The sequence below is a fragment of the Protopterus annectens genome, chromosome 7.part1 (genome assembly GCF_019279795.1).
Source record: "Protopterus annectens isolate FY-2018-M chromosome 7.part1, PAN1.0, whole genome shotgun sequence".
Classification (NCBI taxonomy): domain Eukaryota; kingdom Metazoa; phylum Chordata; order Ceratodontiformes; family Protopteridae; genus Protopterus; species Protopterus annectens.
In genome coordinates, this window is record NC_056740.1 from 524,560,761 (window position 1) to 524,586,543 (window position 25,783).

Genomic DNA, 25,783 nt, shown 5'->3' on the forward strand with positions numbered 1-25,783 from the left:
GTCTCTCTAGAAGCAGGGGGGTCGGTCCCCCTCTATCATTGTGGACACATTCACTTATTGCTCTAAAGCCGAAGGTATGATTCGAGAATGTCGCTGTGTGTCTAGCTAAAGCATTGGTCATGTTTCCAGTTCGCGTACTATATAGGTGTTCGTACACCCTTTCCCTCAGTCTCCTCTCAGTTTTACCAATATAGAATGAGAGGCATGCTTTGCAAATAGCTACATATACCACATTCTTTGAATTACAGTTGAATTTACCTTTGCTGATGTATTGCCTGTTTCTCAGTGTAAAATGTTTGCCTATGTCCATGTGAGTACAATACCTACACATATTGCATTTATTCATACCTAGCATAGATGACCTACAGTTATTCATTTGCTTGTTTGCAAGATGCTCTTTGTGTTTGCTCCCTTCCTGTATACTATTTTAACTCTATTTGGTAGTGCACTTGGGAGTCTCTCTTCGTCTAATAAGAATTTCCAATTCTTATTAATAATGTCTGAAATTTTGTAAACGTCCAGACTAAATGTTGTAATAAAGCAAAAACTATTAATGTCAACATGTTCCTCCCTATTAAGTGGTTCGCTTAACATGTCACCTCCGTTAGTTGTACTACTTATATTTTCTCCCAAAAGTGGTATATATATATATATATATTTTTACATGCGTTTCAGTGATACTTCCCTTACTTTTCAATGTTCAACATGCATATATAATATACACTTGTGGTATCTATATTGCTACTTCATCATTTTATTTTTAGCATATTTTGTCACAAAATGTTTACTCTAAGTTTTACTTTTCATTGTTTTATGATTGACTGGTCCTTATACATCATAGTACTAAATTCTGTTAGAAGTCAACAGAAAGTAGAGTTACTTACCATTATGTCATCATTATGTCGCAAACACTCCCCCCCCCTTTCCTCCATGACATAATGACATAATGTCCAAATGTTTAAATGTGTATGTTTGGACTTGTTAGTCTTGTAGTTCATATTGCTCATATTTGTTTAGTGACTTTATACTTGAAATGGGGATTTACTTCTGTGTATTTTTACTCATTGTATTTTCACTCATTTCATTTTAATGTTTTAACCTTATTCTGGTTTTTGCAAGTGAATTGTGTATATTACTGAATGGGTGTATAATTAGGAAGAGGAAATGACAAATGCTTTGTGATCAGGAAATGAGGTCATTTGGATTGTATCAGGGGAGGGGCACAATTTGAATTTGAAATTGTCTTTATAACACAGGCTGGGTTCTTGTGTAGAACCATTTGTCTGAAGAAGTCTTTGTATGGTGAAAGGACGAAAAGCAGTATTTTTGTACCGTGTTGCTTAATGTTTTAATAAACTTCTGGCCCTGTTTGGTCCAGTTTGGTTTTAGTTCTACCTCTTGTCCACTATTTATATTTATATTTGGACGCTTGAACGTGGCAATTGTTTGGATAACCCTCGAATAAGAAAGGACTTGTTTATTCCAGAGCTGCATAGCGGGATTTACCATTCTTTACCAGTGTGTGTCAACTTACCAGCACCATCCTGAATTGGAGAACTTTGTGAGTTTGTGTATACGTTCCCAAGTTTGCTGTTTGTCATGGATTCAGAAGTGGTGCAGGGAAGTCAACCGAACAACGACAATTCTAACAACTTACAGGTACTGTTTACTTTGATGGAGAAACTAACTAAAAAGGTAGAACTATTAACTGAGAGGGTCGATACTCTATCTGATAAGGGGTTAAGAGGGCTTTCTAATACTAATAATGGCCCTCGTAATACTAGCGAACTTTTAAACTCTCCAAACCCCCTTACCCAACATATAGACCTGTCAATGAATGACCCCAACCTGGACATGTCTATTCACTCGACTCCATTTGAGGGGTCTGGGATGCAACGTTTAGACGGAAATAACATCCAAAGAACTGGTGATGAACAGCACCATGTGAGGCAACCTATTGCATTAAACCTAGATGAGTGGTTAGGAACTGTAGTGTCCTTCACTAATGACACCAATGACCAACGCCTTCAAATTAATGAACCCGAGGGGCAACTAGTAACTAACTTATTGAAAGAATTTGATGCTAAACTTTATAAATATAAGAAACTACAAGTTGAACTTGCCTACTTTAAGGAATGTCTCAGTGAGAGAATTGTTCCGAAAGGACTGAGATCATGGCAGTATCCAACCGGCCTTGTGGGGGGGACTGACTTTCATAAGGACCTTACCTCTTTGTTTGATAAACATGGCTTTGAGCTAATGACTTTAATATCTAAGCATTACCAGTCATGGGCTGATTCACTAGTGCAAGAACTCAATGCATTAGACTCAAAGCTAAAGTCAAGTCTGGATTTTTCTAGATATAAATTCGATTATGAGCGTTGTTTTACTAGCATTGACCAGCATCTTGTCAAACTTAAATCTATCAAAAATCAAGAAATTAAACAGAGACAAAGAAGCTTACCGTTTGAATGCAGCTCCCCCCCCCCCACCAAATCTCAATCGGGGAATGATAATTCTATGGAGAACCGACATAATAACATCGAAGGGGGTGATGTAAACCTGAATGAGAACAACGAGGTAGTGGGTGAGCATATTCAGGGTAACCAGGCAACTCCTTCATCGGATGCCAGGAACCGGAATAGAGGGACTAAGGAGAAAGGGCAAAAATTTCCAATGCCTGCCTCGAACTACAATTTGAGGTGGGGTCAACAGGTGAAATACACGAACTCATGGAAGAAATAATTTTTCCATCTTCAACAGATGCCCATGACGCTGTCTCTGATCCAGGACCGGTTCCAGTACCTGAAATTGTCAAGAATTCAGAAGGTGACTTTTGTATTTATAATTTTTCCACCATTCAGGTTGACAAAATAATGGCTTATTTTCTTGCGAAGGGTCAAACATTTATACCTGCTTCAAGAGCTAGTATTGCACACACTATTGTGGACTTAAGTTATTCATGAGAAGACTCAACTTGCATTTTTTATTTGGTCCTAGTAAAGCCTCTCAAGGAGCACCTGATCCACTTTATGTGTCTAGTTCTTTTTGTCCACCAATGCACCCATCAATAGCTTTGTTTGAAAAAATATGCGTATGGGACATTTTTAACTGTTTGAATAATGTACAACCTAGTAATAATTCAATTAATAATAACATTACAAATGAAGAGAAACAATGTATAGAGTTGATCCAGACCACCAATGTTAGGGTTGTACAACCAGATAAGGGAGGTGGTCTAGTTATACTTGATGTACCAGACTACAATAATAGGATTAAGCGGATCCTTAACACAAATACATATCAAAGTGTATCTAAAAATGAACTGAACGTAGCATATAACAGGATAAGAGCACTGATTGAAGAACTTTTTGTAGAGGCTAGAATTGACAAAGACACTTATATTTTTCTGTTTATGGCATTTCCAAAGATCCTGACTGTTTTCGGGATCCCTAAGATTCACAAATCTATTTCGGACCCACCATTGAGAGCCTTGATAGATGCTAGAGGTAGTATAACTTACCCAATAGCTAAATTTATAGACTATCATTTAAAGAAATTTGTATGCCAGCTCCCACAGATATGTAAGGACTCCTGGGCGTTTTTGAGATCTATTAGCTCCATTCCATTCGACCAAGAGTTAAATTTCTTAACTATAGACGTTAAGGACTTATATTCATCGATACCACAAAGCACGGGGGTCGAATGGGTGAGAGTTATAACTCGAAATGGGGGCCACAAGTGCGTTGGTTTCACTATTATGTGAACTACTTGAGGTTGTGTTGGATAACAACTACTTTACATTTGGTGGGGAATATTTTGTGCAGAAAATAGGTGTAGCGATGGGCTCTCCCTGTGGGGCCAGTTTCGCCAATTTGGTGATGGCACACTGGGAGAGAACTTATGTACTTCACCACTTAGAGGTTGCCAGTAGCATCAGGTATTACACTCGATTTTTGGATGACATTTTTATATTGCTCAAGGGCAATTCTGAAGTTGCAGATGAATTACTTATCCATTTCAATGATAGCACCGCCTTTTTATCTTTTACACACAGCTTTCATACAAGTAGAATTGCATACCTTGATGTATACTTGGAAAAGGACTTGGAAACCTGTACCTTTGTATCAAGGATCTTCAGGAAACCAACATACTCAAACTCCTTTTTACACTATTCTAGCTGCCATCCCGTGACGCAAAAGAGAGCTGTTGTGAAAGGCCAAATGGTGAGGGCGGCTAGAATGGTGTCCAGGGAAACCGATTTTGACCTCGAGTGTGAATTGTTGCGAGGTATGTCCTTGAGGAGGAAATATCCTCCTATCTTGGTGGATGCACCTATAAGGGAAGTATCACTGAAACGCATGAAAAATATATATATACCACTTTTGGGAGAAAATATAAGTAGTACAACTAATGGAGGTGACATGTTAAGCGAACCACTTAATAGGGAGGAACATGTTGACATTAATAGTTTTTGCTTTATTACAACATTTAGTCTGGACGCTTACAAAATTTCAGACATTATTAATAAGAATTGGAAATTCTTAGACGAAGAGAGACTCCCAAGTGCACTACCAAATAGAGTTAAAATAGTATACAGGAAGGGAGCAAACATAAAGAGCATCTTGCAAACAAGCAAAATGAATAACTGTAGGTCATCTATGCTAGGTATGAATAAATGCAATATGTGTAGGTATTGTACTCACATGGACATAGGCAAACATTTTACACTGAGAAACAGGCAATATATCAGCAAAGGTAAATTCAACTGTAATTCAAAGAAGGTGGTATATGTAGCTATTTGCAAAGCATGCTCCTCATTCTATATTGGTAAAACTGAGAGGAGACTGAGGGAAAGGGTGTACGAACACCTATATAGTATGCGAAGTGGAAACATGACCAATGCTTTAGCTAGACACACAGCGACATTCTCAAATCATACCTTTGGCTTTAGAGCAATAGGTGAATGTGTCCACAATGATAGAGGGGGACCGACCCCCCTGCTTCTAGAGAGACTAGAACTGTTGTGGCAACTTCGTACAAGAGCCTGCTCAGCACCAGGGCTAAATGAACAATATTCTGTTTCTAGCATTTTGAAATTGAGAGCATTGAATAGATAGGCTACTTTACCTCTGACATTTATTGTGATACACGTAGACATGGTAGAGCATATAACGTTTGAATATGCACTTTATTTTCACTGTTCAACATGCATATATAATATACACTTGGTGATATCTATATTGCTACTTCATCATTTTATTTTTAGCATATTTTGTCACAAAATGTTTACTCTAAGTTTTACTTTTCATTGTTTTATGATTGACTGGTCCTTATACATCATAGTACTAAATTGTTTTAGAAGTCAACAGAAAGTAGAGTTACTTACCATTACGTCATCATTATGTAGCAAACACTTTTCCTTCCCCATCCCCCCCCCCTTCCTCCATGACATCATGACATAATATCCAAATGTTTAAATGTGTACGTTTGGACTTGTTAGTCTTATAGTTCATATTGCTCATATTTGTTTAGTGACTTTATACTTGAAATGGGGATTTACTTCTGTGTATTTTTACTCATTGTATTTTCACTCATTTCATTTTAATGTTTTAACCTTATTCTGGTTTTTGCAAGAGAATTGTGTATATTACTGAATGGGTGTATAATTAGGAAGAGGAAATGACAAATGCTTTGTGATCAGGAAATGAGGTCATTTGGATTGTATCAGGGGAGGGGCACAATTTGAATTTGAAATTGCCTTTATAACACAGGCTGGGTTCTTGTGTAGAACCACTTGTCTGAAGAAGTCTTTGTATGGTGAAAGGACGAAAAGCAGTATTTTTGTACCGTGTTGCTTAATGTTTTAATAAACTTCTGGCCCTGTTTGGTCCAGTTTGGTTTTAGTTCTACCTCTTGTCCACTATTTATATTTATATTTGGATGCTTGAACATGGCAATTGTTTGGATAACCCTCGAATAAGAAAGGACTTGTTTATTCCAGAGCTGCATAGCGGGATTTACCATTCTTTACCAGTGTGTGTCAACTTACCAGCACCATCCTGAATTGGAGAACTTTGTGAGTCTTTGTAAATGCAAGAAGGTCCAGTACAACTGAGGCACAAGGTAAGCAAATAAAGAAACTTCACCAGCTACTTATTGTTGATTACTATTATTTAACAGCACTTAAATTTTCTCCGGTTGTCTCTGCCCCTCCCTTTTACCAATAGCCCTCTGTACCAAAGGCCACCTCTCCAAACACCACATGTCTGAGACAACAGTAGAAACACCCAAAGGAAAGCCAAAAATTATGCTCCAAACAAGACAGTGGCCAGTGGACTGTTAGACTCCCCAGACTCTGGAATAGACTGCCCATACATGTCAAGCAGAGTGCCTCTTTGGCCCTCTTCAAAAGGAACCTTGACGACTGGATGGGAGAAAGGAAATTCACCCCAGGGATTACATCAGTCGCCCTGCTAGACAGGGGTCCAGGGAAGTAAATAGTGCGGGAAGAAATAGCCAGGGAATTGTTATGGCTAGGCTTGTATAGGCCCTAGGGCTGGATAGCCTAGTACCAACCTATGAAGATAAGTGACAGGGAGGCAGGAGTGGTGACACAGATGAAACTGTCAATGCAGATCATTATGGTAAATCTGAGTGGCTCATCATAAAAGAATACTCCAGATTATTGTAGCTACAAAGATATTTTTTTCCATCAAGCTTATTGTATATTGCAACGGTTTTCAGCAATGCCTATGTGGAAGCACTTCTGAGGACAGCTTCTGAAGTGGCCATGGACTGAGCAGTATGACTAAAAACCTGAGACAAGGACTTGTCACATTTTTCTTAGCAAAATTAAGTGCTCTGAGAAAGCCATGAGGAAAGAGCAGCCTTGGCCATCTCTTGGCCCATTCTTTTGAGAAGGATATAAAGAGCTGAAAATCATTCCTTGCCATTTTGGTTCTATTCAGATAGAATCAGAGTTCCCTGTGGACACCTAAGCAATGTAAGGAGCATTCACTCAGACTGGAATATTTTGATGAAAAAAAAAGAAACTGTTGAGTAGTATTACATTATTTAGCAACTTTCAGTAAAAAGGAAGGACTGGCTACCAATGGTAGTCTGTGAAAATGCTATATGGTGGACAGAAACAAAAAGTCAGCAACTATGACATTTTTCTTCAGAAAACAGTGCGTCTTTCACGTGAGAAACTTCAGCTCAGCAGAAAAAGCTGGCTGAAGGGAACACCGTGTTGTTAGTGTCTCAAACAAAAAAAAACACATGGCGGACAGGAGACTTGAAAGGAAGATGCAAAAGATTATGTTCTCAAAGTTTTGCATACCTTAAGAGAAGCAGAATGTACTACCTGGTAGAAATCAGAAATGGCTGCCAGATAAAGTTTACCGGAGGGGGAAAGATGTTAAAGTCAAGATATTCCAAAATGCACTGTAGTACATCAAAGAAAAACTGGCATTCCTCATTTCATGCACAGAGTATCTGGACTGAATGAGTAACAAAAGTCTTGCACATTCAGGGACTTAGTCTTTGAGCTAATGGAAAATACAGAAAAGGATTGATAAAAAGACCATGTTGACAGTTGCTGAATATTACATGTTGTAATGCAACCATTTTTTCATCTCATCTCAGTTGCTTGTAGTCATATTCCTTCATAACAATATTTTCTCCCAGACGTGACTTACTCCTTCTAACATTACACAGATGATGTCATTAGTGAAGAAATGGATATAAACATTATTCTGGTGCTGTCTGTATGGCTTGGTTATTCTGGTCAACCATGTTCAACATAACAGGGTCATATAAACTGCTTTTTCCTCACACAGGCATTTTCATTACAAAACTTGCTACCAATTGTCAGAGATAATCATTTTCGGGGAATGGTGTTGAACATAACTGCTACTGCTTCTTTGGCACACTGCTTTTCAGATCCATTACTAGCAAACTCTGACTCAGCCAATGTGGTATGCATTTTAAAAAGAACCAACCACGATGCAACATCTGGGAAAATCTAGCAGACACCAGAGTGGCTTATATTTGTTTATTAGCAGGATGACAGTTTCCATTTTCGGGTTAATGACTTCATCGTACTGTACTGCCCTATTTGGCTTCCTGTTCTCATTAGCAGACAGTCAATGCCAACGCCCTGCAAATTTTACTGCTATGGCATACAAAGTTTTTTACTGCCTCAAATAAGTAATCTGGCATCTACCTCAATTTTCTCTATCACAGACTCCTTTCAGGCATTGATTAATTTTCTGATCTCTTCCCAAGTATATTTAGTTTCAACAGCTCTTAGTCTATCAAAATGAACCAATGCTCAGATCATACCACCAATAACAAGGACAATAATTCTCAAACGGCTTAAATAACTGGCCAGTAACTGTCAAGGGTAAATGATGCTGTCAAGTTGTAGTATCTCTCCTTAAAATATAAACTCGTCTAGTTTATGGAATGCAAAACAGAATGCTACTTCTGCAGTATCCTTTTTAATGTGATTTTGAAGTTTTACGAGATGATGTCTTCAACCCATGCTGTCAACACAACTCTAACAAAGAATGAAAATATATTTAAAAAGGATTATGCAGAGTAGAAGGGTATTAAAAAAATGATCTATTTAACTTGTTACAATGGATACATGCATTAGCAACTCTACTAAAAAACCTAAAGTCAAACTGTTAGTTTTCTCTCCATGTATAAGGCCATTAGAAATGATGCCATGCTTTTTCATACCATTCAGTTAAATTTAGCAATCATCTTTTTCAATGGGAGGGCATATCAGCAAAAGAAAGAGGCTTGAAAAATCAATCTGAAACCCTTAAAATAATAAGTTCCAAAGTATACTGCAAACGTTCTGCTGAGTTTGTACGTAGACACTGCACGGTTTAATATCTCATAACAGCCAAAGTACAGCTGTGTAAATAACTTACTATAACAGATGTAAGAGATAACTACTGCAGTAGCGCAAGCTATACAGGTTATATCCTGCCTAGGATATGAACAACCGGCTAAGCACCCTAAACACTGTAGTGCTCAAGGAGAGATGCACAAAAGTAGTTTTATGACACCAAAAGCTATAGAGATTTCTTGCCTCAAGAAGGGAGGCTACAGCCTTGAAAAAAAATGCTAGAAAAAAGTGAAGCAAATATAAAGACATCCAAGTATATACATCCACATCCTGACAAAATACCTAACCCTCAAGAAGGGCAATGAATGGAGATGATGACTACTGCAACACTGATCTATTAGAACATCTTACTCATAGTAAGTTACTTGCACAACTGCACCATGTTCAACATCAGATCATTGCTGCAGCATCTTAAACTGTTAAGTGCAAATTACCAAAGATTAGTATTACATAATGAAAGAGGAAGGAATTTAAGCCAGGAGCTACAGGACAATGGGCCAAGCAAAGTCTACTCCGGACTGGGAAAAGGAATCCAGTTTATAATGCTTTGTGAAAGCATGTACAGAGGACCAAGTTGGTGCCTCCAGAATACTTCAAGTCCACCCCTTTCCAAAAAGGACACACAAAAAAGCCAAAGATCTGGTAGAGTGAGCACTGACCCTGCCTGAAAGTGACTTGTTACAGTGAGAATAGCAGAAAGAAACAGCATGAGACAACCATCTAGAAAGTGACTGACACTAGCTGTCCCTTTTTCTTACCTTCATGGGAAACAGATGATTGGCTTTTCTGAATCACTTGTTCAGTCCAAGTAATATCAGAGATGCCCGTGAACATCTGGAGAATGAAATTCTTTCTCCCTTGTTTTTACATTCTAGAATGAATACAGGGGCATTAATAGATTGGCTCAAGGTAAACTCTGAAACCACTTTGGGCATAAAAGGAGGATGTTTTCATCAAAGAAACCATGTCCTTACAAAAAATGAGGTATGACTGACTCACATTTAGACCATGTAACTCAGAAATTCATTGCTCAGACTTCTGCAATAGTAGTTCATAGGTATGTACTAGGCTATCGGCCCTGGGGCCTATACAAACCCAGCCAAAAAGGTACCCTGGATTTTGCCACCCAAGAAAATTACTTTCCTGTGCCACTGTCGAGCAGAGCCACAGAGGTAATCCCCGGGGTGAATTTCCTATTTCCCATCCAATCATCAAGATTTTTCTTGAAGAGTGCTAATGAGGAGCTTTGTTTGATATTGTATAAATAATCAATAGAACCAGTACTATATATATATATATATATATATATATATATATATATATATATATATATATCAAATACTATAGTAAAACACCTTTCCAAGTTAAGAACCTCAAATCATATATTTCGAGCAAAAATCTTCTCCAACGAGTAAGACAGCAGTTTCAAAATAATGAATCCACAACAAAGAAAAACACCAGCTATGCCACGGCAAGAAGGATTTAATCAAACAAAACAGGAACAGGTAAGCGCTTTCAGGGAATTAACCCCTTCTTCAGACATCTTGCACAGATATCCATGCCCTTATATAGTACAGACAATAAAACAATTAAAACCAATTAAACTTTTAAAGTGCAACTTCATAAAACATCTAACTCATACTAATCACACAAAAATGTGTAATATTATACTCTGTATTTATATAAAATAATCAATAGAACCAGTACTATATATATATATATATATATATATATATATATATATATATATATACCTAAATATAATAAATATATATTTCATTATTAAAATAAATATAAATACAAGTCAGAGAATTTAAAATATATATGTGAATCTGCACAATTAAATATATATCAAAAATTCTAACACTAATAATTATATATTAAAATTCCACATCACACTCTTGGAAAAAATGCTGGTCATAAACAGACCTAGGTGGTTAGATGCATAATGGTCAGTGTTAAGGGTCTAGCTCTCAAGAATGGTTTCAATGAAACCATGTTATTTAAACCTGTTTTTTTATCTGCATTGTAAAATATCATCCATTCCTGTTTGGCTGCCTCAGTGTCATTGACCAAATTGCCACCCCTTAATTTCTCAGACAAAATTTGTAGAACGAAGAACTTAAAATTATGATTATATCCAGCATTCATGTTATGTAAAGCAATAGCACTAATCTCTTTACAATTCTTGATGTCCCTATAATGTTCTAAAATTCTGTCTTTGAGACGTCTGTTTGTTTTGCCAATATAATAACTAAAACAGATTGTGCAATAAGCAAAATATACCACATTTGCTGTTTTGCAATCAGCATAATGATTGCTATGAAAGCTAAAACCTTTATCTGGGTGTGTAAAACTCCTACCAACATGAATGTATGTGCAGGCTGCACAACTTCTGCATGGATAAGTACCAAGTTATCAGATTTATTTGGGATACCAAAAGAATCAGATTTATAACATAGATGACTCTTCAAAGTTCTATTATTTTTGAATGAAAAACTTGGTTTGGGTCCAATGATGCCATCAAGGCCATCACTGGTGGAAAGAATACCCCAATTTCTACTAATAACTTCACATATCGAATTAATGTTACTTGCAATCATTAATGGCATTCTCAAAGTATTGTCTACTACACTCTGTCTCATTACTGTACCATTGCCTCCTATGTTCGGATCTATAGAGGTCTCTGTTGATTCACTAAAATATGGTTTACACTATCTATCTCTCTTCCCCCATCCTTCATTGATATACCTATCATCTGTGTATCATATCCCTTCTCAAGAAGATGTGTAATGCTTCATGTAAGTCTGCATCATTATTGTACAACGTCATGACTCTGAACACTTGCCCCTTAAAATATTCCGCTTGGTGTGATTGGGGTGCATGCCAGTATTGTGAAGAAAATTATTTCTTCTCACAGGCTTTCTATACAGGCTAGTCTTAATTTGATTAAGATGACCCTTGTTCACACGAACATCTAAAAAATCAATTTCAATAGAAGAGTATTTACAAGTAAATCTCAGGAAAGTTGTGGTTGCATTTAGACAAGATATAAAATTATTCAAACTGGCTTCAGTATTATGCCATAACAAAAAAAAGTCATCCACAAACCTTGTGTACCAACCAATACATCTACTATATATTTGATGGGATAATACATATGTCCATTCCCATTGTACTAGTGAGAGGTTGGCGTAGCTGCTGGCACAAGCTGTGCCCATAGCCACACCAACCTTCTGTACGTAATAATCACTGCCAAAAACAAACACATTATTGGTTAATATGATATCTAGCAATGCACAGATCAAATCACATTTAGCCCTGGTGACTTTCACACCTGCTAACAATTCTCTTACATTGTCTATCCCCCATTCATTGGGGATGACAGTAAAAAGTGACTCAATGTCCACTGTCACAAAAATGCAGTTGAAACATTCATTGGTCCATTTCAATATTTCCAGAAATGTCTGAGTCCTTAAGCACACTATCACAACCCTCCAAAAGTGGATGTAGGTTCTTCTCTACAAATATAGAGAGGAGTCCGATCACCCATCCCCTACTGGATATGATAGGGCGCATGGGTGGGTTAAGTAAACGTTTATGGACTTTGGATAGTCCATAAACTATGGGAATAGTAGGACAGTCCATAGTGAAATAGTTGTTCATTGATTATGCCAGTAATCAAAAAGTCAAAAACTAAAAACGAAACCTTGTCTAAGATACTTTTCACGACTGCCAAAGTAACATTCTGGTAGGTATCAGTGTCATTCAACAAAACATGCATCTGTTGTAAATATAAACCCTTATCCAAAATCACAATACCCCCACCTTTATCAGAAGGTCGAATCTCAATCAAACTTACTCTTTTTAAATCATCCAATGCACTATATTCAGCATTAGTTAAATTATAGAACATCTTGCCACATGCGTCAGATTCAAAAACCTCTCGAATTTGTTTACCACAAACTTCAATAAAAAGTTTCAACTGTGGCATTAATAGGAGGAACATACACACTGGGCTTTCTAAATATATCAAAGTTCTTATGAGCTTGTAGGCCAAACACAGAACGCAATGTTAAATTTCTGCCAAATAATTTCAGGTCTTTCAAAACATCAGTTAATACAGCCTTCCTGGCTGGTATAAAGTTAAGACCTTTGTTCAATAGCTTAACCTGTGTATCAGTTAACGTAAATGAGGAAATGTTAAATATCAGACCTGTTTGAACCTTTTCGGGTTGTGCCATTCTGCACTTGGTTGTCTGCGTCAACCTCGATTCTTGGACAGACCCCTGATGGGAAGGGAGTCCTTCAGTAAAAAAAAAAAACGGCTTGAACCACTCACAGAAGGAACCTCCGTTGAATTTACTACATTATTGGAAAGTGTCGCTAGATTCCTGGATCCTTCGGTTTCACTGCAGATTCTTCACTTGCACACAATATATGAACCAATTTATTGGTTTCACAATGTTCGGAGACTGAATCTCCCAAGCCATCACTTGTAGCTGTAACAACAGCTGTTTTGATATTCGTTACGTTTGTAGACGCTGGTTTAGTAGGCGGTCGACTCGACTGTTCCATCCCATTCAAATGAATAAGGCCTGCGGTCGCAATTGGTTCAGTCAAAGTGCGTTGCTGTGTGTTGTTCATACGAACCACAAATCACTCTGATGAGATGGTTCAAACAGAAGTGTTAGCTTTTCAAGCAAAATGTTAATATCCCAAGGAGAAGCTACCTGTTTTCCAGACAGATGAATATGCAAAACCCCTTTCAAAAATTGCTTTAATTGTGGTGGGTAAAAACGGAGGAATCGAAAGCACACAAGCCGAAATGGCCAAAAGATGAAACTTGATAGAAGAGAAAGAAAGGCTAAAAGATAACAATATACACAAATATTCTAGAACTAGAGGTGTCTGGTTTTAAAAATGTCCTGTTTTTTTACCACAGTATCAAGAAAATATTTTCCACTTCCACACATGATTTCCTATTAGCAGGTTGTTCAGCCTCCTTCAGTACCTGCTTCAAGTCCTCAGGAAACAAAAGTGTCTAAAATGGTACCAAACTCTACCACTGAGGTAGTCATTTGCAGTGTCTCTGGGTTTGGATGCATTAAAACCTCTTATGTGAGTAAATTTAGCCTGTAGGTAAGTCTATGGCCAGTTTCAAAAGATGGGTGAGCCACTGTTGTCTGGGCCAAAAGGAAGTTACCACCACAGTCATTTGGACCATCAGAAGAACCCTGGATGTCAGTGGAAAAGATGGAAAAATATACAGGTACATTCCATGTCCATAGGAATGAAAAGGTGTCCTCCTGTGTTCCAGGCCTGTTTGCAAGGAATCCTGAAGAAGAACCTTGATGTCTGTTCTGATAGGAGGTAAACAGATCTACTTTAGGTGGTCCCTACAGTTGAATCAAATACTGGAAGATCCCATGATGTTTCTTTTCATGAAAATATGTCCTGGTCCTGCTTAGCTTTTCTGCTACCATGTTTTGCTCCAATAAAATGTATGAAGCATGAACAGACAAACTGAGAAGATTTGCTGCCCCCAGGATATTAATGCAAGACTGCAAAGGGACTAAGATTTGGTATCCAAGTTTATGTCACTGTGGTGTTGTCGGTGAAAACTCCTACCAATATGTCTGAAGACAAGAGATGATTTAGAGATTTCAAAGTATTTATCAACAGATATCTCTCTGACATTTATGTACTTTGTCTGTCGAGTTTGTTCCACAGTCCTTGCATCTTCAAACCTTTGGGAACCACTCCCCATGACAGATCTGAAGCATCTTTTGTGGCAGACTAGACAAGAGACAGAATAGAGAAAGAGACCTGGATTGAGAAAGATCTGATCTACCCACCACAAAACCTCCCTCAAACTACAGTACAGGGTTCTGAAAAGATAAAGGGTGCAGATGACTCCAAACTGACCCGAGACACCACTGGCTTTTATTTATCAGAATCGCAGAAACTATGCACCCCAGAGAAATTCCCTGCCTGATATTGGGGTTTGACTGGAAACTCAGGAAGAACATTTTGGGATATTGCTACTTTTTTGTTCTGGAGAAAAGGCAGACTAACAGACATTCCAGGAAAACAATTCTGAGAGAAGTGATGAAATATTTCTGAAAGTTCACTTGACAATCCAGACGAGGAGACTCTCAACACATGCAAAGGACACCTGACAAGAAAAAAAGGCAGAAAACATACATCAGTCCAAATATGCAAAAAGAAGGGTGAACTACAGTTGCCTGGGTCACACTGGAGTCATCACAATAATCTTGAATTCCTTCTGAATTTTTCAGAAGTACCTTGGATAACAGTGGAAAGAGTGTAAAAAGAATAAAGAATATTCCTGTCCAAGGAAAAGAAAAGGCATCTGTCTTCCAGGCCTTCTGGGATGGAGCCCTGAACAGATTCTTGCCAGTTGATTGCTCAGAAAGGAAGCAAAGAGGTCTACTTGAAGTCTCTATGGATGTCTCAAATCTTGGAAGACCCCCTGATCTAGTTTCCATTCATTATGGTCTATCCTGGTCCTGCTCAGTCTGCCACACAATTTTGCTTTGACAGAATATACCTGTAGATCAAGACTGTACTGTGAAGCTATATCCCAACCTAACATGGCTAGTCTGCAAGGGGGGGGTGACCTAGTTCCACCTTGCCTGCTGATGTACCACATGACTGTGGTATGGTCTGTAAACACTTGGAGATCTCAGGGACCAAAGAAGGTTTGAGAGAGTAGGAGTATCTTGATCAGGACAATCATCTCCTTGGTATTTATGTCCTTGCATCTGTCTTTGGTGTCCCATACACTGTGCACTTTTATTCCTCCTGAAACTGCTCCTTAAGCAAAGTCCAAGGCATCTGTGGTGACTGACTGCTTTGGAACAGGGATGGAGAATGGGGAGACCTAGATTTAAGGATATCCGTTGTCTCCAAGAAATTCTCTCTCTTCTGACAAATCCTAGCACTGGGATCTCAGAAGACAGGGGGTGCTGGTGCAGGGACCAAAGACTTAAAATCAAGCAGATTTTCCTCACAAGAAAAAGAGTGGTTCGTTTCTCATATGGAGTCTTGCCAGGGGTATCAGAAGAATCAAAAGCCATGAGACCCAAAATCCTGAGTATTCCCTTGCAGTGACTGAAGTTTGAATTTGAAACCTTAGAAATAAATCTAGATATAGATCTATTTTCCTATGGAAAAAAAGCTCTTTGAACTGAGTTGTCCAGCTAACATCCCAGGAACACAATCCTGTGTGACGGAGTGAAGAAAGACTTTTGAATGTTCTCTAGAAATCCCAGCTCATGTATAAGATTTCTCAGCCAAGAAAGAGACTCCTAACACTTTGAAAAAGACTCTGCGAAGATAAGCAAACCTCTAAACATGGAAAAATGGAAAAATGTGGATACTCTGTAGCCTGCAATGACCTATAACTGGAGCTAGATACTTTGTGAACACTCTTTGTGCAGTGGATAGTCCAAAGGATAAGACAGAGAACTGATGACATGATCTAAACACAAAAACCTTAAGGAACATATAAAGTCTAGATGAACAGGGATTTGATAAGCAAGCATCCAACTGTCTGTACTCCAACTGATTGTTTTTCCTCTGTTCCTTACCTCTCTCTGTTCTGCCTGCTCCGTTCTCCATGCGGGCTCACTCCGCTCCCCTACCCTGCCCCCAATGCCCACTCACCCCCAACACCTCTACATTTATACCTCACTTACTCCTCCCACCCAAAATCAATCAACAAATCATACACCACTTCCTATTACCTCCTCCCACTCTTACTCCTCCCACTCCATTACCCCATACCCCTCCCTTCTCTTAATCTCCTCCTCTCCTTCTGTAAAATAATACAACCTTATTTACTTCTCCTCTATAAGCCAGTTCACTTCCTCAATAATACTCCCTTCAACACCCCCCTTTCTAAACATGCCCTCCCAATTCCTCTATATTGCACGGCTCTCATGCTTTCTTCTTGTACTACTAATTTATCTGTATTATGCTACTTCTTACTCCTCCAAAGCACCCCCTTACCATTCTCCTTCTCAAACTATCCCATACACTCACCTGCAAGCACTTTTACCACTCCATATCCTCCTCTCTTATCCCACCAAACCTACTGCACCTATTCCATCCCAAACACTTTTCCATCACAACAAAGTTCTTTAGCCTTAAACTCCTGTTATCCCCAAACAACTTCCTTCTTTACAATCCCTAAAGGCTAAAAGTTACTTCCTGCAATCTCCTAGCCTTATCTGGAGATATCCATCCCAACCCTGGCCCTATTCTCACTACAAATAACTCCTTCCTCTCTCCCCCAACCTCCCCCATCACACTTAACCCTTTCCCCCCCTCCCCTACCTCCTCTGCCTTCTCTCCTAATATTCTTAAATTCTTTACTATCAATGCCCAGAGCCTTAAGAACAAAGCACACCAAATACATGCTTGGATTAACCACAACCAACCTGACATCTTTGCCATCTCCAAAACCTGGCTAAAGCCCCATATTGCTGACTCTGAAATATTACCTCCTGGTTTCTATATACACATAAGTGATCAATTAAATAAAAAAGGCGGAGGCTCTGCTCTAATCTACTCTAACCTTCTTTCCTGTATCCCTCTTCAAATCCCAACTCCACAATTCAAAAATACAGAACAACTAGTCTCCTTCGTTTGAATAAACATAAGCATAAGCATATCTGCATTATTTCCCTATATATCTCCCCAGGCGACAACATCTCTACCCTCAAAAATATTCTTTACTGGGCCTCAACTGAAATAAAATATGAAACCTACATTCTAGGGGACATTAATATTGATTGGAACAAGATTAATACACCTACTCCCTCCCTTTCGATCAACCTCTACAACTTCACCCAAGTAATCTCCTCAACCACCCGACCTAATAAAACTCACCCCCCAGGATCCATAATAGACTGGATCCTAGTCTCCCATCCAAACAAAATAACTCTCTCTGGCACTATCCCAGACACCTTTAGTGACCATCTCCCTGCTTTCATTCACCGTTCAGCAAATTCCACCCAATATCAACACCTTTACTTACCCACTCGCAATCTCAACAACTTCAACCCCACAATTTTCTCAAACATTTTTAAACAAATTAATTGGCAAATCCTAAATACTCCCCCCCCCCACCGACAAAGCTGTAGAACATTTCAATCCTGTCTTCCTAAATATTCTCAACTCCCTAGCCCCTCTAGAAACAAAAGAGTCAAAGCTAATCCTGCCCCGTGGCTGTCTAAAGAAACAAAACAAATCATGCACCATAGGGACAAATCCTGGAAGCTTTACAAGAAAAATAAAATGCCCACTACCTTGCTCAAATATACTCAACTTCGTAACCATGTAAAAAAACTAGTCACCTTGGATAAAAAACTACTATAACAAACTCCAGTCCAACAATAATAAGAACCCAAAACAATTCTGGAAATCAGTTAATTCCCTTCTACATCCAGGGTCCAAAAATAATCCCTGCCCTGACCCAAGAATAACTGACACTGAGCTGAGCTCTTTTTTCAACTCATTTTTTACTGAATCCATAGCTAACCTAACCAAAACTTTCCCTAGCAATCCTCTCAACTCTCACTCTTCAACACACAACACCCCCAATAACTGTCCCCTTAATTTCCAGCTCAAACCAGTTTCTACCATTATTATAAAAAGGCTCTTATCCAAATTAAAGCCATGTTCTAATGCCCCTGACAACATACCCTCTTCCTTCCTCAAATGTGCTGCAGATGGTATTGCTGTCTCAATTAGTATCCTAATAAACAGATCCTTAAAAGATCCTTAAAAGTCATACGTACCCAAACTCTGGCGCTCAGCCTACATTCTTCTTCTTCTTCACAAAGGAGGCAAAAACATAAATATTTCCAATTTCTGCCCCACTGCCCTACTCTCTCCTATCTCAAAAATACTAGAAAAATGTGTCCACCATCAACTTATGCCTTTCTTAACCCAAAATCAACTCCTAACACCCACCCAACATGGCTTCCGCACCGGCCACAGCACCATAACTGCCTTACTCTCCTTCCTTGAAACAGTCAATCGAGCTCGAGATTCTGGACTACTAGTTTCCACTGTACTGCTTGATCTCTCTAAAGCATTTGACACCATTTCCCATAATCACATACTCTGTCATCTAGCCAACCTTAATCTCTCCCCTAATACACTTTCCTGGTTCTCCAGCTACCTATCTGACAGATCTCAAGCTGTCAGATGGAAGAACTCTATCTCCTCCTTCTTGTCAACTCCCACTGGCGTTCCTCAAGGGTCCATCCCTGGACCCATGCTTTTCGACATCTTCATCAATAACCTTCACACTGTCTTACCAGACTGAATGGTTATTCAATACGTTGATGACTCCACATTAGTCTGTGCCGCCTCTAACCTTCCTGAACTCCTGAGTAAAACCCAAATAGCATTTTCTACTACTGAATACTGGATGCACCAAAACCATCTCTCTCTCAACTCAAATAAATCTAAAATACTACTTTTCCCCCCTACCAGGTCTTTCTCTTATGACAAAAATGCTTTCAAAGTCCTAAGCCAATCCAACACTGCTATTGAAGTGGTCTCTTCTGCAAAACTTCTTGGCATTACCATAGATGAACACCTTAAATTTGATACCCATATACAACAAAATATCAAGAAAATCCACCAAAAGTTGGGCATGCTCTACATGAATAACCTCTTTCTCTCCAACTCCTCTAGGCATACCTTGGCAATTTCCTACCTTCTACCTTCCTTACTTTACGGAGCCCCTCTTCTAACAAATCTGTCTTCCTCTAACATCTCTAAACTTGAAACTTGCTATAACAAGATATCCAAATTCGCAACTAAATCCAAAACCTTTACTCACCATTGCCTTACCCTACAATCACTCAATTGGCTAGAACTATCTAACCACCTAGACTATCTTCAACTAACCACCGCTCACAAATTAATATTTCTACCCTGATAAATGCCCAGCCTTAAACTCCCTTCCCCCATACATCCCAAACAGACTTCTGAGATCAGAACACCAAAATTTAATCTCTATCCACAAACCCAAACGTCCTGCTGGCCAGCTTCTACTCTCTCTAGCCAAGTGGGGACTCTTCCTCCTTCACTTAGGACCATACCTTACTCTGAAACCTTCAAGACCCAACTCTTCTCATACCTGTCATCCAAACGGAAATGTTCCTGCTTACACCCTACCTAAATCCTGGCAAAATTCCCCTATTAACTATCCATTCTCCTTGCTCCTCTCTACCCTCAAACTATTATTTCTACTCTCCGAAAATAGACTCTTTCTGATAGTCTCTGATTAAGCAACTTCGCTCATATAACTCCAAGTATGTAAATATTGTAAATATTACAGTATCTCTATTGTCAGCACAGCAACTTTCTTTTTATTTACCTTTTTAACTATAACATATGCATGCCAACTGCCCACCTTCTAATGTAAATAACAATTGAAACCTTAAATCCTTCCACTTCTCACTTGAATATACTGTGCTGAATGGAAATACCTGCAACCTGTTTTGCCATTATCTGTTTACTAAGTTTTTTTTATATGTACAATTTATGCAATACATTTTCCCGATTGTATGATTTTATACTTGTATTTTTACCTTTAACATTTTGTAACCAGCATTGTATTGTATTTGCTTGTGGAGCTTTTCTCCCCGGGCCTCCACTGAAAATGGGCACGTTCTGGCCCAGGGGACTTCCCCGGTAATCGAACTGAAATAAAATAAATAAATAAAAATCTTAAATCTAGTTTTATCATGAAGTGAAAGAGGGAAAAAAAGGTAACTGGTTGTGAAGTCATGTTTTTGAATTTAGGCACGTTCACAAACAGGTTTAGGAAAGAACGATCCAGAACTGGTCTCCAAGCATTTTCTTTCTTTTTTTTTTTTTTGGCACTAAGAAGATCCTAGTAAAAAAAAAAAAGGGTGTGGGGGGGGGGGCTGATTCTATCACTCCTTGGGACAGCATGTGATGCAAAACTGGAGAAAACAGGAGAGTCTGATCAGGATAAGTAATGACCACCTGAAAAGGAAGAATTTCATCCAACTGTCATCTGTAACCCTGACAAATAATATTCAGGACCATTTGACTGATCTGAAACTGTCTCCAAAGAGAAAAATGGAGAGTCACACTTTCTGGAAGAAAAAAGGGACCAGGACAGGAGGGGTTTACAGTCATTAGTTTAAGCTTTTTATAACATCCTTAACATTTATGCTTAAATCTCTATTTACCTGTACTTTGTTGAGAAGATAGAAAAATCTCTTGGAAAATTTGGAAAAAGAGGGCTGAAAAAAAGATTCCCTGGATGAGTTTACCTCTTTCATCACAGTTTTTGATGATCTCAGCAGCAGAGAGGCGAAAACCTAATCTCTATCCAAAGGAGAATCTCAACTCTCATTTTTATCATCTAAGAACACAGCCATGCAAATCTCCTCTAAACATTATCAGCAGGCCGCCATAGCCCCAGAAGTAGAATCAGCAGTGTCATACACACACTCTCTAAACAATGAGTAGTGACCTGTGCAACAGAAGAAACTAAATTATTTCAAGATTTTTCCTCACAAGAAAACTATGGATAAAACGGGTTTATATTCTAACACCGAACATTTGAAATGTCGGGTGTTCTAATAGCGACGCGTTTTCAGCGAATGCTGAAAATATCGAAGTAACAGGAAACCAAATTCTTTCCTAGGGAAAGAATTCGGTTATCCATTTCTGTTGCTTCGGTATTTTCAGCGCTCTGGTGGAAAGTTACGGGTTGGGTTCAGATAAGTGTGCGATTGTGTGGACGTGTGGGTTAAGTGAGTTAGGGTTAGGGTTAGGGCGCGGGTGAGGTGACTGTGCGATAGTGACGGACCTTAGGGTTAGGGTTAAGGTAAGCGGATAGTTAGTGGTGTTTGTATAGTTTAGTGTAGGGTTAGGTGTTAGAGTTTAGGTATGTGTGTGGATTGCTGTTTGCTTGATGTGCTTATGTTGTGTGTATGTGTTTTGGAACAGCAAATTTTTTCCCTAGGAAAAAAATTCGCTGTTCCGAATGTTCAATGCCCCCCCCCCCCCCCCGATTGCTAGGGTTCGATATTAGAACACTCAACATTTTGAATGTTCGGTGTTCTAATATAGACCTGGATAAAACATCACTTATTGTTTCTTAATTACTCAGAACAAACACACTAGTCTGACATTTCAAAATTCAGAAAATCAAAGTTGCAGAAATGCACACTATTTTCCCATACTTAAATTTTCCCACCCTGCAGCTATTTCTCCATGCATTTTCTTTCCCATCCTTAACAGAAAGAGTAAAATTGGAAATGATTAGCAGCCTTGAGATCAAATAAAGCTATAGCTGCTAGGTCATGTTTGGGAATAGTGCAACAAACACTTAAGACTTAGGAACTTTATGCATCCTATCTGCCTTTTTAGGGGTAGCTGTTTGACTATCAGGAACACTGCAGGCAGTAACACACACACCGTCTAAAGTAGATAGAACAGGAGGAATGGGTGTAGGTTCTAGAAAATCTTTCCATAACAACTCATAGTATTTTAAGAGGGACTGAGACATATTTGTTCCCCCACTGAAAACACTGGCACATTCTAGCAATAATCAAATTGAAAGAGAACCCCTCACAAGGAAGATCAGAAACTGAGCTCTCCTGCAAGTCTGAGTCAGAAATCTGAGGGGAAAAAACTCCATATGTCCCGTCATCCTCCTGTTCAGATTTAGCTTCTTGAATCACTTCAGGAAAAGAGGTCTCTCTCTTTCCTTTACCAGAAACTACTTTACAAGAAGGATCAGTAGCCAGAATTAACTGAGCCAGACCCAGTAAACTACTCCTAAGGGAATTTGAGGCGTAGACACATGCTCAGTTTTCTGTTTCTTTTTCGCATGAACAATGGGGCCAACCATGTTAGTAATGGCAGCAGCAGCTTCTGCAGGGATGAGCACAGCATTCTGACACAACAGGGTCTGTTTCCTCTCACACGACAGGAATGGCTCTCCCTTGCCCATTGAGGGGATCCCAACAACTACAGAGAATGTGGCTAACTTCCAGTCCATAGTGGCTGTAGGTGCTTCACCAGAGGGAGCTGGGGTAAAATATGAGTGACCTGCGGTACAACTAATGGCCATAGTAGAGTCACCTTCTTGCAGCTGAGGTAAATTGCTAGCCTGCTGTGGTTTCAAAGTTTATTTACTTAACTTTCTTTTTGTAGCTAGTAGAAGGACCAACCATGGGACTAGTACTTTGTCTCTTGGTCAAGCCCATAGAAGATGAGCAGCAAATGCCGGTAAAATCTACAAGTCTTTTAAAAAGTCACCTTTTTCACAGAAAAACACAGTAAAATGCACTTAAACTTTACCAGCCACCCCCCCAAAAAGTAAAATAAACAATTTCTCCATGAAAAATGTTTTTAATTTACTCTGCACAACTTTTAAACTGACAGTATCTTTAAAATAACTTTCCTGAAGAGAAAAGTGAAAAAACAAAAACAGTATTTAGAACATGGATTTTCTTTCCAAAAAGGGTACTTATCTGTCCAGCAAAGGATCATCTCCAAGCCAAAAGTCAATCTGCAAAAACCTTAGAGAAGCATACTCTCTGACGGTAGTACAGCTCTGAAGGGCTCATTGCCCAACCATGCCTTTTATTCAGCTCATCCCAAGCTAAGTTTTAGTACATGGAATGTGCTCTGAAATTTTGGAAGATGGCCGGCTGTTATACCCTTGGCAGGATATAACCCGTATAGCTAAGGCTTCTGCACCAGTAATCAATATGATGATCACCACCTACGTAACAACACACCCCTAAGATGGATATGGCATCCCTCACTGCTGCTCTGTCAGCCAACAAAGCCATTAATCGTAACCAGGACTTTATCTTTCTATGGCACAGGAGTGATTATGACTGGTGTTTTCACTCAAGATCCAATGACAAGTCTGACTGAAGGCCTACATGCTGCTTAGGTGTCAAAGACAAGAACCTTCCAAGTGATGAATTTTAGAAGGATACCAAAACTGTATGAGTAGCTGGATACAGATGGAATCACTGGGTGGACACAGACATGCCATGTATGAGTTAAAGGTAATTTAACACCTAAGCATGGGGAATCAGGGATATGCATGAGAACACATGATAGATGTGCTCTTATATATCCCACTGCAGAAGGCCCAACTTGAAGTCCAATGTATGTATATTTAAACAACTCAAAAACATCCTGTGTCATAATGAAACATTCAGCTTTGTAAACACACCAAAATTCTAAACTCGGTGGACCAACAGTAGCAAACCTATAAAACATAAAAAAAAATGACATGTCAGAAAAGGTGGGGATGGGGTGGCCAAGATAGTGACTGAGAATAGGAACGTAAAGAGGCACTACCGTACAATTTTTGTCCATCCATCTACAACCTACTTTCCCCCCATTTTTGCACATGTAAAGGAGTACCAAGGTTAAAGCCCTGAAGATGTTATCTTAGCTCTAACACCCAAAATGCTTTTAATCCCTTCCCCATAGGAGAAATAAGATGCCTTGTAGAAGTTTTTTTTTTTAAGTTTATTCAAGCCAGTTGATTTACCTGATGGACAAGTATTCCTGTTCTGATGTTACATCAGTTAAAGTTCTGTTATTTAAATGCATTCTAAGACCAAAGTGGGAGGGCACCAAATGATACCAAGATTTGGAAAAGGTAGGGAAATAAGTAGACCAACCATAGGGCTTGGGGTTGAGTACCTCATTTGAATATTCCCAACAGCCCAAGAAGGGCTTTCCAAATGAGCCTCTTATGAATCCTGCCATTACGTTTACAATTCATCAGGTGTTTGTTGCCTCACAGCAAGAGGTTCTCCCATTCAATTCTTGGCTGGAGCCCCTTCTGTGTGGGGTCTGCATGTCCTCCCCACGGTCGAGTGATACTAAGGACATGCAGGTAGGTGCGAGCGTGAATGGGCATGTCTTTGTTGAAGGCTGGGCATCGGGCTGACAACTCAGCACCATAAAAATCCACTGCGAATCATGAGCAGACTGGAATTCCGCTGTGGTGACGCCTAACCGGGAAAAGCCGAAAAAGGTTTTTTTTTGTTTGTTTCAATAAAGAAGGCAAATATTTACTAAGGAAAAATCTTTGCAGTTTGGTGGAGGTGCTCCGAATTTGGCGACTTAGCCAGAAACTTGGAATGATCTGAACTAAATCCAAGGCATCCACTGTGATCAACAAAAATATATATATAGCTTAAGCTTACACTGCACTTTTTTTGAACTGTATTTTGCTAAACTGCAATTTCAAGGTTTGCTATTGTTACTGCTTTGACTGTTTCTGCACTTTGAAATCCCGGTACTTCTGTAGTTCATAGCATACTCTAAATTCAGATCTGCTGAATCTAGGCTATTTGGCATAAACTGAGCACTAAAACCAGCCATCCTATATTAAGACTCTCTTGTACCTTTGTGGAAGAAGTGTGTAGCCCAGAACCCATCCAAGTTGGGGACTGTTGAAATAAAACTCAGTTTTTGGCTCTCCCACTGGTTAGTTTGTGTTTAAACTTTTTAACTTTACTTGTACTTAAGCACCATGTTTGTGCATCCATGTTTGTGCGTAGCTGCCCACTGCACAACAGGGTTCAACACTGCCATGTATAGACCAACAATTGGAAACAATTTTCCCTTGAAAACTGCTAGAGAACCCTCCTTAGCTCCATTGCCTCACTGGGCGCAATGCAGCTGCACATTGCTACCCAGTGAGCAACTCAGCTGCACATTCTGAGGCACTGATGCAGCCTTCCACCCTTAGCTTTCCACAGAATAGCTGCCCTTGTTAGTCTCACAAGC

The 25,783-nt window shown here is 39.1% G+C and overlaps 1 protein-coding gene across 4 annotated transcripts in view; it reads right to left on the bottom strand.

The window, feature by feature from the left end:
• CCPG1 (cell cycle progression 1) overlaps nt 1-25,783 on the bottom strand; it is a 1,059,961-nt gene that overhangs the window by 818,160 nt on the left and 216,018 nt on the right. The window lies entirely within an intron of this gene.